At 40.3% G+C, this 14,709-nt stretch overlaps 1 protein-coding gene across 1 annotated transcript in view; it reads left to right on the plus strand.

The window, feature by feature from the left end:
- LOC105470181 (uncharacterized) overlaps positions 1–14,709 on the plus strand; it is a 318,425-nt gene that overhangs the window by 15,499 nt on the left and 288,217 nt on the right. Inside the window, exons 4-5 of the mRNA XM_071101026.1 lie at positions 6,639–6,783; positions 14,285–14,377. The gene's annotated coding sequence lies outside the window, so the exon portion shown is untranslated. The remainder of the gene's footprint in view (positions 1–6,638; positions 6,784–14,284; positions 14,378–14,709) is intronic.

Here is a 14,709-nt window from a genome sequence, read left to right on the forward strand (position 1 = left end):
ATATTTTTGGTTTTGGAAATTCTTAGCTGTTACTTGTTCAGCATATCTTTTCTCCATTCTCTTGATGCTTTCTGGAATTCCTGGATCCGTGTTGAAACTTCTGGATCTTTTTCCATGTCTTCTAACTTTTTTTTTTTTCAAGATGGAGTCTTGCCTCTGTCAGCCAGGCTGGAGTGTGTGCAAGTGGTGCCATCTCGGCTCACTGCAACCTCTGCCTTGTGAGTTCAAGGGATCCTCCTGCCTTAGCCTCCTGAGTAGCTGGGATTATAGGCAGCCGCCACCACGCCCGGTTAATGTTTGTATGTTTAGTAGTGAGGGGGTTTTACCATGTTGGCCAGGCTGGTCTCAAACTCCTGACCTCAGGTCATCTGCCCCTCTCCACCTCCCAAAGTGCTGGGGTTATAGGCGTGTGTCACTGCACCCAGCATGTCTTCTAACTTTCTAAAAAATAACTTCTGTATTGAGATAGCAGTACATACCTATTAGAATGGCCAGAATCAAAATACTGACTACCAAATGTGGACTAGGATGTGGAGCAGTAGGAACTCTCATTCGTTTCTCGTGGGAATGCAAAATGGTACAGCCACAAAATGGAAGACAGTGTGGCAGATTCTTACAAGACAAGATGTACTCTTACTATGTAACTCAGCAATCAACACTTCTTTCTAGTTACCCTAATGAGTTGAAGACTGTCCACACAAAAACCTGCACATGGATGTTCATAGCAGCTTTATTCGTAATTGCCAAAACTTGGAAGCAGCCAAGTTGTCTTTCAGTAGATGAAAGGATTTGAAAACGGTGGTACATCCAGAAGTGTGGTATTATTCCGTGCGAACGAAATGAGCTATCAAACCATGAAAAACCATGGAGGGACTTTAAATGCGTATTATTAAATGAAATAAGCCAATCTGCAATGACTGTATACTGTATGATTCCACCTATGTGACACTCTGGAAAAGGCAAAACTATGAAGACAATGAAAAGATCAGTGGTGTGTGGCAATTCCTCAAGGATCTAGAACTAGAAATACCATTTGACCCAGCCATCCCATTACTGGGGATATACCCAAAGGATCGTAAGTCATACTGCTATAAAGACACATGCACACGTATGTTTATTGCGGCACTATTGACAATAGCAAAGACTTGGAATCAACCCAGATGTCCATCAGTGACAGACTGGATTAAGAAAATGTGGCACATATACACCATGGAATACTGTGCAGCCATAAAAAAGGATGAGTTCGTGTCCTTTGTAGGGACACGGATGCAGCTGGAAGCCATCTTTCTCGGCAAACTATCACAAGAACAGAAAACCAAATACCGCATGTTCTCACTCATAGGTGGGAATTGAACAGTGAGATCCCTTGGACATAGGAAGGGGAACATCACACACCGGGGCCTATTATAGGGAGGTGGTAGCAGGGAGGGATAGCATTAGGAGATATACCTAATGTAAATGACGAGTTAATTGGTGCAGCACACCAACATGCCACATGTATACATATGTAACAAACCTGCATGTTGTGCACATGTACCCTAGAACTTAAAGTATTAAAAAAAAAAAAAAAAGATCAGTGATTGCCAGGGGTTGCCAGGGGTTAGTGAAGAGGGAGGGATGAATAGTCAACAGCACAGTTTTTTTTTTTTTTGGGGGGGGGTGGGAGGGTGGCTAAACTGTTTTGTATGATACTGTAATAGTAGATACATATCATTATGCAATTGTCCTGACCCATAGAATGTACAACATCAAATATGAACCCTCATGTAAACTACAGACTTCGGGTGACAATAGTGTGTCAATGTAGGTTCATCGAATATACCACTCTGTGTGGGGTGTTGATAGGGAGGCTATGTGTGTGTGTTGGGGCAGGGTTTTATGGAAGCTGTAGCTTCTGTGCATGTTTGCTGTGAACCTTAAACTGCTCTAAAAAAAAATAAAGTTGTTCTTTTTTTCTTTTAAAGGGGAAATAAACCATTGGCAAATGTGTTGGGGGAGGGGGAGAAGACACAATATTGAGAATAATAAGGCATAATTAGAGGTAGGAAAAATACTGTGTACTACTTTTACATACTTTTTTTTTTTTTTTTTGAGATGGAGTCTTGCTCTGTCGCCCAGGCTGGAGTGCAATGGTGCAATCTCCGCTCATTGCAACCTCTGCCTCCCAGTTCAAGTGATTCTCTCACCTTAGCCTCCCGAGTAGCTTGGATTACAGGTGGGCACCACCATGCCTAGCTAATTTTTGTGTTTTTTTTTTGGTAGAGATGGGGTTTTGCCATGTTGGCCAGGCTGGTCTGGAACTCTGACCTCAAGTGATCCACCCACCTTGGCCTTCCAAAGTGCTGTGTGAGCCACTGCACCGGCCCATGCTGGCCCACTTTTACATACATTTGAAAGCTTAGAAATGGAAATTACCTAAGTTGTCCCTCAAAAAGAAGTAGAAAAATAGACTTCTGTCCCAACACTCAGCTTTTCTCCCAACAAAAAGAACTTGAAATACCTGAGAATAAAGTCACTGGAATATGTGCAGAATTTACGTAGTGAAAAAAAGTTATAAAACTGTTGAGAGGACTGAATAGGAATTGGAATTTAAGTAAACTGAAAGATACTTTGTTCTTGGCTAGGAAGACAATGTTATAGAGTCAGTTCTTTCAGTTTACTTGATACAATTGTAGTAAAAGTTCCACAGGATTAAACAAAATTAACAATGATTATACTTAACTTGAAGAAAACAAATATGGAAGAATAGCAGAGAAAATTCTGTACGAGAAGAATGATAAAGGGATCTTTGTCAAATATTGAGAATTTATCAACTACAAGAGCTGACAAATTAGTGGAATAGAATGGAGAGTCCAGGAATAAACTCGTCTAAATAGGAACTTTTGGTATATGGTAAACAGGTCAGTGCGGAGAGTTAGATTAGTCAGTTACTCTTTAAGAAGAAACTAAGTGCTTGTAACATGCCTGTAGACTTCAGGGCTCCAGGAATAATAAAGTAGTCCTCCTGGGGTTTACCTTCTAGCAGAGCAAACATAAAGAGTGATTACACTTAGGAATGTTAAGTGCTGCAAAGGACTAGGAGTAACAATGGGATGTAATTGAAGGGAAACTTATCTAATGGGGCTGGAAGTGAGGAGGTGTCAGAGATCACTTATTTGAGGAAGTCAGGTGTAAGCTGGAACTAAAGGTGGGAAAAAGTGTTTCCAATAGATGAGACAATCCTTCAATAAATGGATTGAAATGAAATGGAATCCCGTACTCCTTATTACGCAAAAATAAATCAACAGTTTTAATAGAAACAGTTTAAAGGTGAGATCTAAATCATTAATGAATTTCCATTAAAAAATCTTTGGGTATAGAAGTCTTTTAAAGTGTGGTATAAACTGCAGAAATCACAGTGGGGTATCATGATAAATGTGCCTACATAAATTTTTTTTTTTTTTTTTTTTTTTTTTTGTAGACGGAGTCTTGCTCTGTCGCCCAGGCTGGAGTGCAGCGGCGGGATGTCAGCTCACTGCAAGCTCCGCCTCCTGGGTTCACGCCATTCTCCTGCCTCAGCCTCCCGAGTAGCTGGGACTACAGGCGCCCGCCACCACGCCCGGCTAATTTTTTGTATTTTTAGTAGAGACGGGGTTTCACCATGTTCGCCAGGATGGTCTCGATCTCCTGACCTCGTGATCCGCCCGCCTCGGCCTCCCAAAGTGCTGGGATTACAGGCATGAGCCACCGCGCCCGGCCTAAAAATTTTAAAGTGATAATTAAACACCATTAAAGAAGGTTGAAAGACAAGAAAGAAACGGGAGAACGAAAGCAACCCATGAAACAAAGATTTACTCTTCCTCTTTACACACTGAACTTCATAAGGAATAAGATCACCACAGAAAAATGTGTTCACCTTCACTAATAAAGAAATACAAGTTAACTCTAGATATTTTTCCCTATCTAATGGGCTAAGATTTTAATCAAGGATTGTTTTTATGTGGCTCATTTAAATGTCCTTAAGAATAACATTGGTTAGATATATTATAGTAAATAACTATAGTGGAATATTGTGCAAAAATGAAAAATGTAGACATTTAATGACAAAGATGTCTGTTAGATATTGTCTAGTGAAGAAAGCAGGTTGGAAATGTGGACTAGGGTGTTATTTATATGAAATTAGAGACACATGTCCGTGTGGCTGTATACTCATAGACTACTATCTAGAATGTTAACCAGAGTATAAGAGTCATTAGTTCCATGTTGTCAAATTTTGGATGACAGAAGTTTGTCTTCTGAGCGTGAATTTTTTTTTTTTTTTTTTTTTTTTTTGAGACGGAGTCTCGTTCTGTCGCCCAGGCTGGAGTGCAGTGCCAGGATCTCAGCTCACTGCAAGCTCCGCCTCCCGGGTTTACGCCATTCTCCTGCCTCAGCCTCCCGAGCAGCTGGGACTACAGGCGCCCACCACCACGCCCGGCTAGTTTTTTGTATTTTTTTTTTTTTTTTAGTAGAGACGGGGTTCACCGTGTCAGCCAGGATGATCCCGATCTCCTGACCTCGTCATCCGCCCGTCTCGGCCTCCCAAAGTGCTGGGATTACAGGCTTGAGCCACCGCGCCCCGCCGAGTGTGAATATTTTTATAAAACAAGGTATTTAGCTGGTTTATGAATTGATAATTAGTGTTAGTCTGGTATGCTTTCAGTTTTTCAGGTAAAAGTTGGTATTTTATATTATCTTTTTTTAAAAAAATTGAGACAGTCTTGCTCTGTCACCCAGGCTAGAGTGCAGTGCAGTGGCACCATCTTGGCTCACTGCAACCTCGCCTCCTGGGTTCACGCAGTTCTCATGCCTTGGCCTCCCGGGTAGCTGGGATTACAGGCACCCGCCACTGTGCCGGGCTAATTTTTTGTATTTTTAGTAGAGATGGGGTTTCACCATTTTGGCCAGGCTGGTCTTGAACTGCTGATCTCAAGTGATCCACCGGCCTCCGCATCCCAAAGTGCTGGGATTGCAGGTGTGAGCCACCACGCCTGGGTACCAGAACAAAAATTAGCGGGGCATGGTGGCAGGCCTGCAATTCCAGCTACTCGGGCGGCTGAAGCAGGAGAATCGCTTGAACCTCCGTGGCAAAGTTTGCAGTGAGCCGAGATAGCACCACTGCACTCCAGTCTGGGCGACAGAGTGGGACTCTGTCTCGAAATTGTAGGAAAGCATTTGATTTTCTGCTGTAGATATATTCTGATTATCTGAATCATCAGAGACATTAATTTTCTATTTGTATGAGTTCCTGACAACTTTTAACTTTCTGATAATCCTCCTTTTTGTAATGTGTTGGCATTTCAATTGAAAATATGATTTCATTGAAATATGCTGTAGTCAAAGTATCTATAAAAAAGATATTTATTAGTCTTAGGAGAAGTGATATGGTTTGTTTCATTTGAATGATTTTTCTGGAGGTACAGTAAGGTATAGTAACCTTTGACATGAAGCCTAAATAAGACCTTAATTAAAAATATTGGAAATTCCTTTGGAGTATTGAATTACTTTTAAAATTGAAAATCTCCTGTTTGTATATAAAGAGCATTATAGTTACTGTAACCTGGGCTTTACAACCTAAAAAGTAATTGACCAGATTACGCATTCTTTTTGCTGGTTATATTGGTTTTGCAAATTGGAAAGTTTTTTTAAATTTTTTTGAATCTATTGCTTTTCCCTTTTGAATAGTAAGCTATTTCAGGAGGCCAGAGAACATGTCTTATCTGAATTCATTGGAAACATTGTGCTAAGTATTTACCGCTATCTTCCCCGCCCACTCCCGCTTAAGTTCTGCTCTACTATCTTCTGTCCAGAGGTTTGCTATTTAGTTAAAACTCTAGGTAGTACTTGGCATATACTCTTGATGTATTAGATATGGAACACCTCTGTATTTAGATACATATTTTATGAAAAGCTAATATGTAATTTATTTTATATAAAATGTTTGAAGTTACACTTTTTTCTATTTCTTCTCCTTTCTCAGTAAATTAAAAATATTTCAAAAGAACGTTTAGAAAGCAAGTCTATTATGTAAAATGAGACACATGTAATAATTGTATTTTTAAGATGATTTGTGTGGTAAGATAAATTGTTTACTAAAGCTAATATGTTTAAATTGCTTTAACTAAAATTATTAAGAACATGAGTTCATTTGTATAAAATATACCCTACCCATGTAAAATATTACTCTTTGTAGAGTAATATTTAATCCTGAAATTTTAGTTGCAGTACTGTTAAAATACTAATAGCTTAACTTCCCAAGATTCAATTATTTAAAAACAAAATTTAGAAAAAAAATAGCAAAAACTCAGTCGACTAGTTTACATATATATACACACCCACACACACACATACATACACACACATATACTCGTATATATGAGAGTAGACTGAATTTTTGCTACTTTTTTTGCTGCTTGCAATATATATATGCACATGTATACACACACCTTTATTTGCTATAATTTGTACCATATAGCTTTTATTTCCTCAGAGTAAAAAGGTTATTATCTTGTTTTATTTTAATTCAGCTTCTTGCTTTTCCCTATAGAAAATCAGGTTTTTGGAGAGCTCTAACAGTGTGCAGTTGCTGGGCTCTTATCCTTTCTGTTTAAATAATGCAGGTACTTTGATGGAAACCTGGAGAAGCTCTTTGCTGAGTGTCATGTAATTAATCCAAGTAAAAAGTCTCGAACACGCCAGATGAATACAAGGTCATCAGCACAGGATATGCCTTGTCAGATCTGCTGCTTGAACTACCCTAACTCGGTGAGTATCTGGTAGTTTAAGGCTAGTGCTGACTTTGTATTTCAGAGGGTAAATCAACTTCCATTATTTAGACAAAGGAAAATCTGTGGGACTTTGAGTAGTAGCCTCTAAGCCATAACCTATCAATGTATTCAGTGTGAGGAAAGGAAGGAAAAGAGTAAGAGTTTGGTTCCTCTTCCCTCCAACCCCTATTTGTTTTTTAAAGCAGCAACAACTTGTCCAAGTTGTCATTTATAGACCTAAATCTTTCTGGAGTTTATTTTATCACCACGGGGAGAACTGTGTAATAGGTAGGCAGTGAGTAGAATTGTTTCTCATCCAAATTAAAATAGATTTAAACTGTGTTTTTTAAATATCCAGAAACACTCATAAATATTGTTAATACTGTTTGCTAGGGAACTCTCAGAATTCTTCAAAAGATAAAATTTTCACTTAATCAAATCCATTCAAATGGAGATTGTTAAATATGGTATGTGGGGACAGAGTTGGAATAGAACCAGCGATAAGGAAGACAACCAAATAACTGATGTTAATCCCTTAAGTACAAATATCCTTCCTAAACATTTATTGAACTGAAGCTGGGCTCAGTGGCTCATGCCTATAATCCCAGCACTTGGGGAGGCCAAGGCAGGCAGATCACTTGAGGCCAGGAGTTTGAGACCGTCCTGGCCAACATGGTGAAAACCTGTCTCAACTAAAAATACAAAAAAATTACCCTGCCGTGATGGTGCGTGTCTATAATCCCAGCTACTTGGGAGGCTGAGGCATGAGAATTGCTGCCTGGAAGGCAGAGGCTGCAGTGAGCTGACATCGTGCCACTGTATTCCAGCTTGGGTGACAGAGTGAGACTCCGTCTCAAAATATAAAATAAAATTTACTGAACTGAGATGATTTACTTACTTGATGCTTTACCTGAGTGTTTACTAAGGAAGTTTAGTCTTAAGATGTCTTAAGATATCTAAGAGATAACTTAATTCCATGATAATTACAACTGTCTTGTTCATGTTCTCTGCTTTAATTGTTAAGTAGCTCTTCCTAATAATTACTGTATACCAAATCTTAGACAGTGTTATTTTCACAATGAATCTGTTAATGGGGTCTCACTATGCCACCCAGGCTGGAGTGTTATGGCTATTCACAGGCACAGTCATAGTGTACTACAGCCTTTATCAGACTCTTAAGTTCAAGTGTTCCTCCTCCCTCAGCCTCCCAAGTAGCTGGAATTACAGACATGCACCATCAAGCCTGGCTAATATTTATTTATATTGAAGGATTTTTATTGTTTATCTTAGAGTTGTATATGTGTATCTCTAATGGGGTCCATTTGTGGGAAGTTAACTTGTTCACATATACAAGTGATGAGAAAAGTTTTAAAAGAAAATTAAGTACTCTTAGAGAAATAGAATGATCAGTGAGTTATTTAGTAGGTAAAGTGGTAAACTGAATTTTCAAATTCTCAAGTTCTGATCATAACTCTAACGTGAAATTTTTGGCTTTAGGGGGAGGTAAGCCATTTAATGTCACTGGATTTTTCTTTTTTCTTTTCATTCTTTCTTTCGAGATGACCTTGCTCTGTTGTCCAGGCTGGAGTGCAGTGATGTGATCACTGCAGCCTCAAACTCTGGGACCACAGGCGCATGCCACCATGTCTGGCTGATTTTTCTGGTGTGTGTGTGTGTGTGTGTGTCTGTGTGTGTGTGTTTTGTTTTGTTTTTTGTAGAGACAGGGTTTTACCATGTTGCCCAGGCTGGTCTGGAACTTCTCTGAGCTTAAGCAATCTGCCCACCTGGCCTCTGAAAGTGCTGGCATTATAGATGTGAGCCACCGTGCTCCTCCAGTTTTTTTTTTTTTTTTTTTTTTTGAGACGGAGTCTCGCTCTGTCACCCAGACTGGAGTGCAGTGGTGCGATCTCGGCTCACTGCAGGCTTCACCTCCCGGGTTCATGCCATTCTCCTGCCTCAGCCTCCCGAGTAGTTGGGACTACAGGCGCCTGCCATCAAGCCCGGCTAATTTTTTGTATTTTTAGTAGAGACGGGGTTTCACCGTGTTAGCCAGGATGGTCTCAATCTCCTGATGTCGTGTTCCGCCTGCCTCAGCCTCCCAAAGTGTTGGGATTACAGGCATGAGCCACCACGTCTGGCCTCTTCTTTTCTTTTCTTTCTTTTTTTTTTTTTTTTTTTTGGCATGAGTTTTGCTCTTGTTGCCCAGACTGGAGTGCATTGTTAGTCTTGGCTCACTGCAGCCTCTGCCTCCCAGGTTCAAGTGATTCTCCTGCCTCAGCCTCCCGAGTAGCTGGGACTACAGACTCCCGCTGCCACACCTGGCTAATTTTACACCTGGCTAATTTTTGTATTTTTAGTAGAGTTGGGGTTTCACCATATTGGCCAGGCTGGTCTTGAACTCCTGACCTCAGGTGATCCACCCACCTTAGCCTCTCACAGAGCTGGGATTACAGGTGTGAACCACCGCATCCAGCAGTTTCTTTTTCTTTCTGAGTTGAATAAGATATTCTTTCAATTTTCTTCCACCCTGAAAACTGTATCATTTCTCTTACCTTAAATCACAATTCTAATTTGAATATTTTAAAAAAGTACTACTGTTACAATATATTAAATTCATATTTTGACTATTTTATTGTCTTTAACAGATTCTCTTTGCCAGTTGAGTTTTACATAGTGCTCACAGTTAAATGCTTCCGTGAGGTAATACTAAGACCCAGGTTTTACAAGGTTTCCTTACTTCTTGGTGTTTTTCCTCCTGCTCTATCATAGCCAGTTCCTTCTTAATTGAAATCTTAACTCTGATTTGAGTACTGAAGCTAGCTGCTTACAAATATCCACTATAACTTTCTCACTGTTCTTGGTATTGTCTAACAGTCTCAACAAACTAGAATTCAAAATCATGACTTGAGATTTACAGTGTAAATTTTTGTTTTGTACTTGTAACTGATGATGGAGAACCTATTCATTGAACACACTAGGCACTACTCTAAGAAACAATGGAGAATAAATACATAATTCCTAACTTCAAATAATTTACGGGTTAGTTGGATAGAAAAGTAGTAAGGTGACATATTCAGAAAGAATGGTAAGTGCTTCGGCAGGGCAAATATAAGATACGATACTGTGGGAACGTGTTGGAGGGATACCTAACCCAGTTTTTGATCAGGGAGGACTCACCACAGAAATTCACAGAAATTGGAACTAACATCTGAAGGCATGGTAGTTAGGCTAACCAGGAAAATGTAGCAATACAGAATCCAAAGGAGGAGAGAATGTACTTTCAAGAACTGGGGGATGGTAAATAGTACGAAAAGATTCAGAGAAAAGATTTAAAAAGTTAATTTGAAATGAAGTGAAGGAGTGAGGTAGGATGAGAAACCAAACTTCATGGGCTAAAGAGTCATTGACTTGAAGGTGGGAAAGGAAATGGAAGCAATAAATGTAAACCAATTACTCTTTGACAAGAAATTTTCCTATGCAAGTGATAGGACAAGATAGCAAAAGGAACAGCATGGGTTGGCAAGTAAGTTAAAAGCATTATGGAAACTGCTAAGTGTTCCGAAAAGTATCATGACAAAACTAGGATGTCCTTTCCTCATAATTTTTAGACAAATATAGAAAGATAAGTTGAACCTCTAGAGTTTTGAAAGTAAATGTCACCTGAAATTCTTCATGAAGCTTTATTATTGGATGAGTGAGTTCTTTACTTACATTGTATAACTCCCACATTTTACTACTCTCCAAGCGTTTGTACTTTTTTAGTATATATATCTTCAGTATCTTTATCCTTCCAGAAAGCAATTTTTGCTTTATGCAGCGTCACACGCACATTTTAAAATAAGTACTTTTGGTAGCTTAGTTTACAACCCTTTGGAGTTAACTGTCCTGAGTGGTTGCTTCTTTAAAAACAGTGTCCTGAGACATTGGAGCACGTTGTAAATTCATAGATTCCACTCTCCACCCCAGTCCTTCCCAAGTGTGTTGTAGCTAATTTTTTTAACCCTAGCAACTTCATGTTTTAGGTTAAAGTAGTTAAAATAATAGCTGTCCTGGCCCACCACTGTACTGGGAAATGTAGCTGCGACTACAGTGTCTCTCTACTTTTTTTTTTAGATGGAGTCTTGCTCTGTCGCCCAGGCTGGAGTGCAAGGGTGCGATCTTGGCTCACTGCAACCTCCGCCTCCTGCGTTGAGGGGATTCTGCTGCCTCAGTCTCCTGAGTAGCTGGGATTACAGGCATACAGTACCAAACCTGGCTAGTTTTTTGTATTTTTAGTAGACGCAGGGTTTCGCCATGTTGGCTTGGCTGGTCTCGAACTCCTGAACTCAAATGATCCACCCGCCTTGGCCTCCCAAAGTGCTGGGATGACAGGCGTGAGCCACCTTGCCCAGCCCTATTGGATTTTTTGAAACAACAACAAAAAACAAGGTGCAGAAGAGAATTTGTGGTACTGTTACAGTGTGTGTGTAAGTGTGTACATTAGAACACCTCTGGAAGAATATGTAAGCAACTGGAAATAGCAGTTGCCTCCGGGTAGAGGAAACAAACAACAGGGATGGGAATGAGGGAGGCCTTTTTTTTTTTATTGAGACAGTCTCACTCTGTCACCCAAGCTGGAGTGCAGTGGCCCAATCTTGACCTACTGCAACCTCCGCCTCCTAGGTTCAAGCGATTCTCCCGCCTCAGCCTCCCAAGTAGCTGGGACTCCAGGTGCCTGCCCCCACACCTGGCTAATTTTTGTATTTATAGTAGAGACAGGGTTTCGCCATTTTGGCCAGGCTGATCTTGAGTTCCTGATCTCAAGTGATACGCCTGCCTCAACGCCACACCTGTCTAATTTTTGTATTTTTAGTAGAGACAGGTTTCGCCACATTGGCCAGGCTGGTCTTAAATTCCTGACTGTAAGTTATCTGCCCACGTCTGCCTCCGGTAGTGCTGGGATTACAGGTGTGAGCCACCGCGCCTGGCCTAGGGAGGCTTATTTTTCAGCATAAACTCTGAACTTGTACTGTTAAAAAAATTTGTTTTTAATCATAAGCCTATATAACTTAATTAAAAATAATTTAGTGGTAAATTATTGCAAAATGTTCTTTAAAATAAGGTAACCATTATTTGAATCTTTTTAAAAGACATAATCCTCCAGATCATCTAATATTATTTAAAGTGTTTACTTCATGTCCCATTACAGGATACAGCTTCATTTAAGGATCCCTTAACTCTAACATTTTAGAACAAAGTGTTAGTTACTATTATCCTTAGCTATTCCGAATAAGTCTTTTCATAACAGGTTTAATGAGATATAATTTATATACTATCCAGTTCACCCATTTAAAGTGGTTTTAGTATATTCTACAGAGTTATGTGCCATCACCACAATTTTAAAAACACTTGATAATCCCCCAGGAGATACCTTTTTAAATTCACCCCCTAATTCCTCCCAAGTCCCCCAGCCCGTAGGCAGCTGCTCATCTGTTTTCTTTGTCAATGGATATACCTATTCTGGACATTTCATGTAACACAATCAAACAAGGCTTGACATGGTGGCGCCTGTAATCTCAGCACTTTGGGAGGCCGAGGTGGGTGAGTCACGAGGTCAGGAGTTGGAGACCAGCCTGGCAATATGGTGAAACCCTGTCTCTACTAAAAAATACAAAAATTAGCTGGGTGTGGTGGCGCACTTCTGTAGTCCCAGCTACTTGGGAGGCTGAGGCAGAAGAATTGCTTGAACCCGGGAGGCGAAGGTTGCGGTGAGCCGAGATGACGCCACTGCACTCCAGCCTAGGTGACAGAGGGAGACTCGGTCTCAAAAAAAAAAAAAAAAAAAAAAGACGGCCGGGCGCGGTGGCTCAAGCCTGTAATCCCAGCACTTTGGGAGGCTGAGACGGGCGGATCACAAGGTCAGGAGATCGAGACCATCCTGGCTAACCGGGTGAAACCCCGTCTCTACTGGAAAAAAAAAAAAAAATACAAAAAAACTAGCCGGGCGAGGTGGCAGGTGCCTGTAGTCCCAGCTATTCGGGAGGCTGAGGCAGAAGAATGGCGTAAACCCGGGAGGCGGAGCTTGCAGTGAGCTGAGATCCAGCCACTGCACTCCAGCCTAGGGGACAGAGCGAGACTCCGTCTCAAAAAAAAAAAAAAAAAAAAAAGAAAAGAAAAGAATCAATATGTGATCTTTTATGACGGGCTTATTTTCACTCTTTTACAAGAAATTTTACTATGCAAGTGATAGGAGAAGAATCTTGAAGACAAGGTTCATCTATATTGTGGCCATGTATCAGTACTTTATTTCCTTTTATGGCTGAACAGTATTTTATCTGTGGAAATTATATGGAAAATGTACTTTTTTTCTTCAGTTGATGGACATCTGGATTGTTTTCATTTTTTGGCTGTTATGAATAATGCTATAATGAACATTTGTGTACTAGTTTTTGTATGGATGTATGTTTTCATTTCTTTCAAGTATATACCTAGGATTGGAATTGCTGGGTCATATGGTAACCTTATGTTTAATATTTTGAGGAACTGCCTGATTGTTTCCAAAGTTGCTGCGCCATTTTACATCTCTATCAACAGTGTACGAAGGCTCCAATTTTTCTACATCCCCACCAACACTCGTTATTAATATTATCTGTCTTTTTTTTTTTTTCCGAATAGAGCCTCACTTTGTTGCACAGTGTGGAGTGCAGTGGCATGATGACAGCTGACTAGCCTTGACCTCTCAGGCTCAAGTGATCTTCCCACCTCAGCCCCTCTGAGTAGCTGGGATTACAGGCATGTGCTGCCACACCTGGCTAATTTCTTAATTTTTTGTGGAGACAGAGTCTCACTATGTTGCCCAGGCTGGTCTTGAACTCCTTGCCTCAAGTAATCCTCCCCTCTCAGCCACCCAAAGCGCTGGGATTACAGATATGAGCCAGTGTGCCCTGCTTTCTCTGTCTTTCTAATTATACGTGTTCTAGTGAGTGTGAAGTGGTGTTGCTTTGTTTTGTTTGAGACAGGGTCTCATTCTTTTGGCCAGGCTGGAGTGCAGTGGTGTGTGATCTCAGCTCACTACAACCTCTGCCTCCCAGGCTCAGGCAGTGCTTCCACCTCAGCCTCCCAAGTAGCTGGGACTCCAGGCATGCGTCATCATGGCTGACTAATTTTTGTATTTTTTGTAGAGACAGGGTTTTGCCATGTTGCCCAGCCTTCGTGGTGGTTTTGATTGGCATTTCCATGATGCTGAATGATACTGAGCATTCTTTCATATGCTCATTTGTCTGTCTTTTTATATTTAATACAGATGTTGTTGCCCGCCATTCCTAAGATGTATGTGTGCTCAGTGTATTTGCATGTCCAGATTTCACCATGAAAAGTTCATTTTAGGAGCCCATGTATTGTCAAACTGGACATTTTAGCCACTATAAGAAATGTGACCTTATCAAGCCCTATTGAGTCACTGTTTATAGTGATTTTTCTGGTAATGTCTTTGTTAAGTTCATGTTTTATTTTTCTTACAGTATTTCACTGGCCTTGAATGTGGACATAAGTTTTGTATGCAATGCTGGAGTGAATATTTAACTACCAAAATAATGGAAGATGGCATGGGTCAGGTAAAGATACCAAGTTGTTTCTCACTTTTTTGTTGAATTTCCTATAGTGTTCAGACCCTTGCAGAAATTTGCACAAATAAAAACAGGTGAAGCTTTGTGTATCATGAATCGCATGGGGAACATTTTTCTAGATTCAAACAACTAAAGGTAATAGGCTTTTTCCTAAAGTAATGTGGCATTCCAGTTAAAGAGCCACTCCAGGTAATGTTTTCTCAGCCGGCATCAGTATTGGTATGTGTTAACTGAAACTTGTTTCACAGTTTTGTAAGATTATCTTGCTTTTACCTTTAAAGTTGTGTGTTTAAAGACCAATCACTCAGGTTAGCAAGTCT

Source organism: Macaca nemestrina, chromosome 7, assembly GCF_043159975.1.
Source record: "Macaca nemestrina isolate mMacNem1 chromosome 7, mMacNem.hap1, whole genome shotgun sequence".
Taxonomy (NCBI): domain Eukaryota; kingdom Metazoa; phylum Chordata; class Mammalia; order Primates; family Cercopithecidae; genus Macaca; species Macaca nemestrina.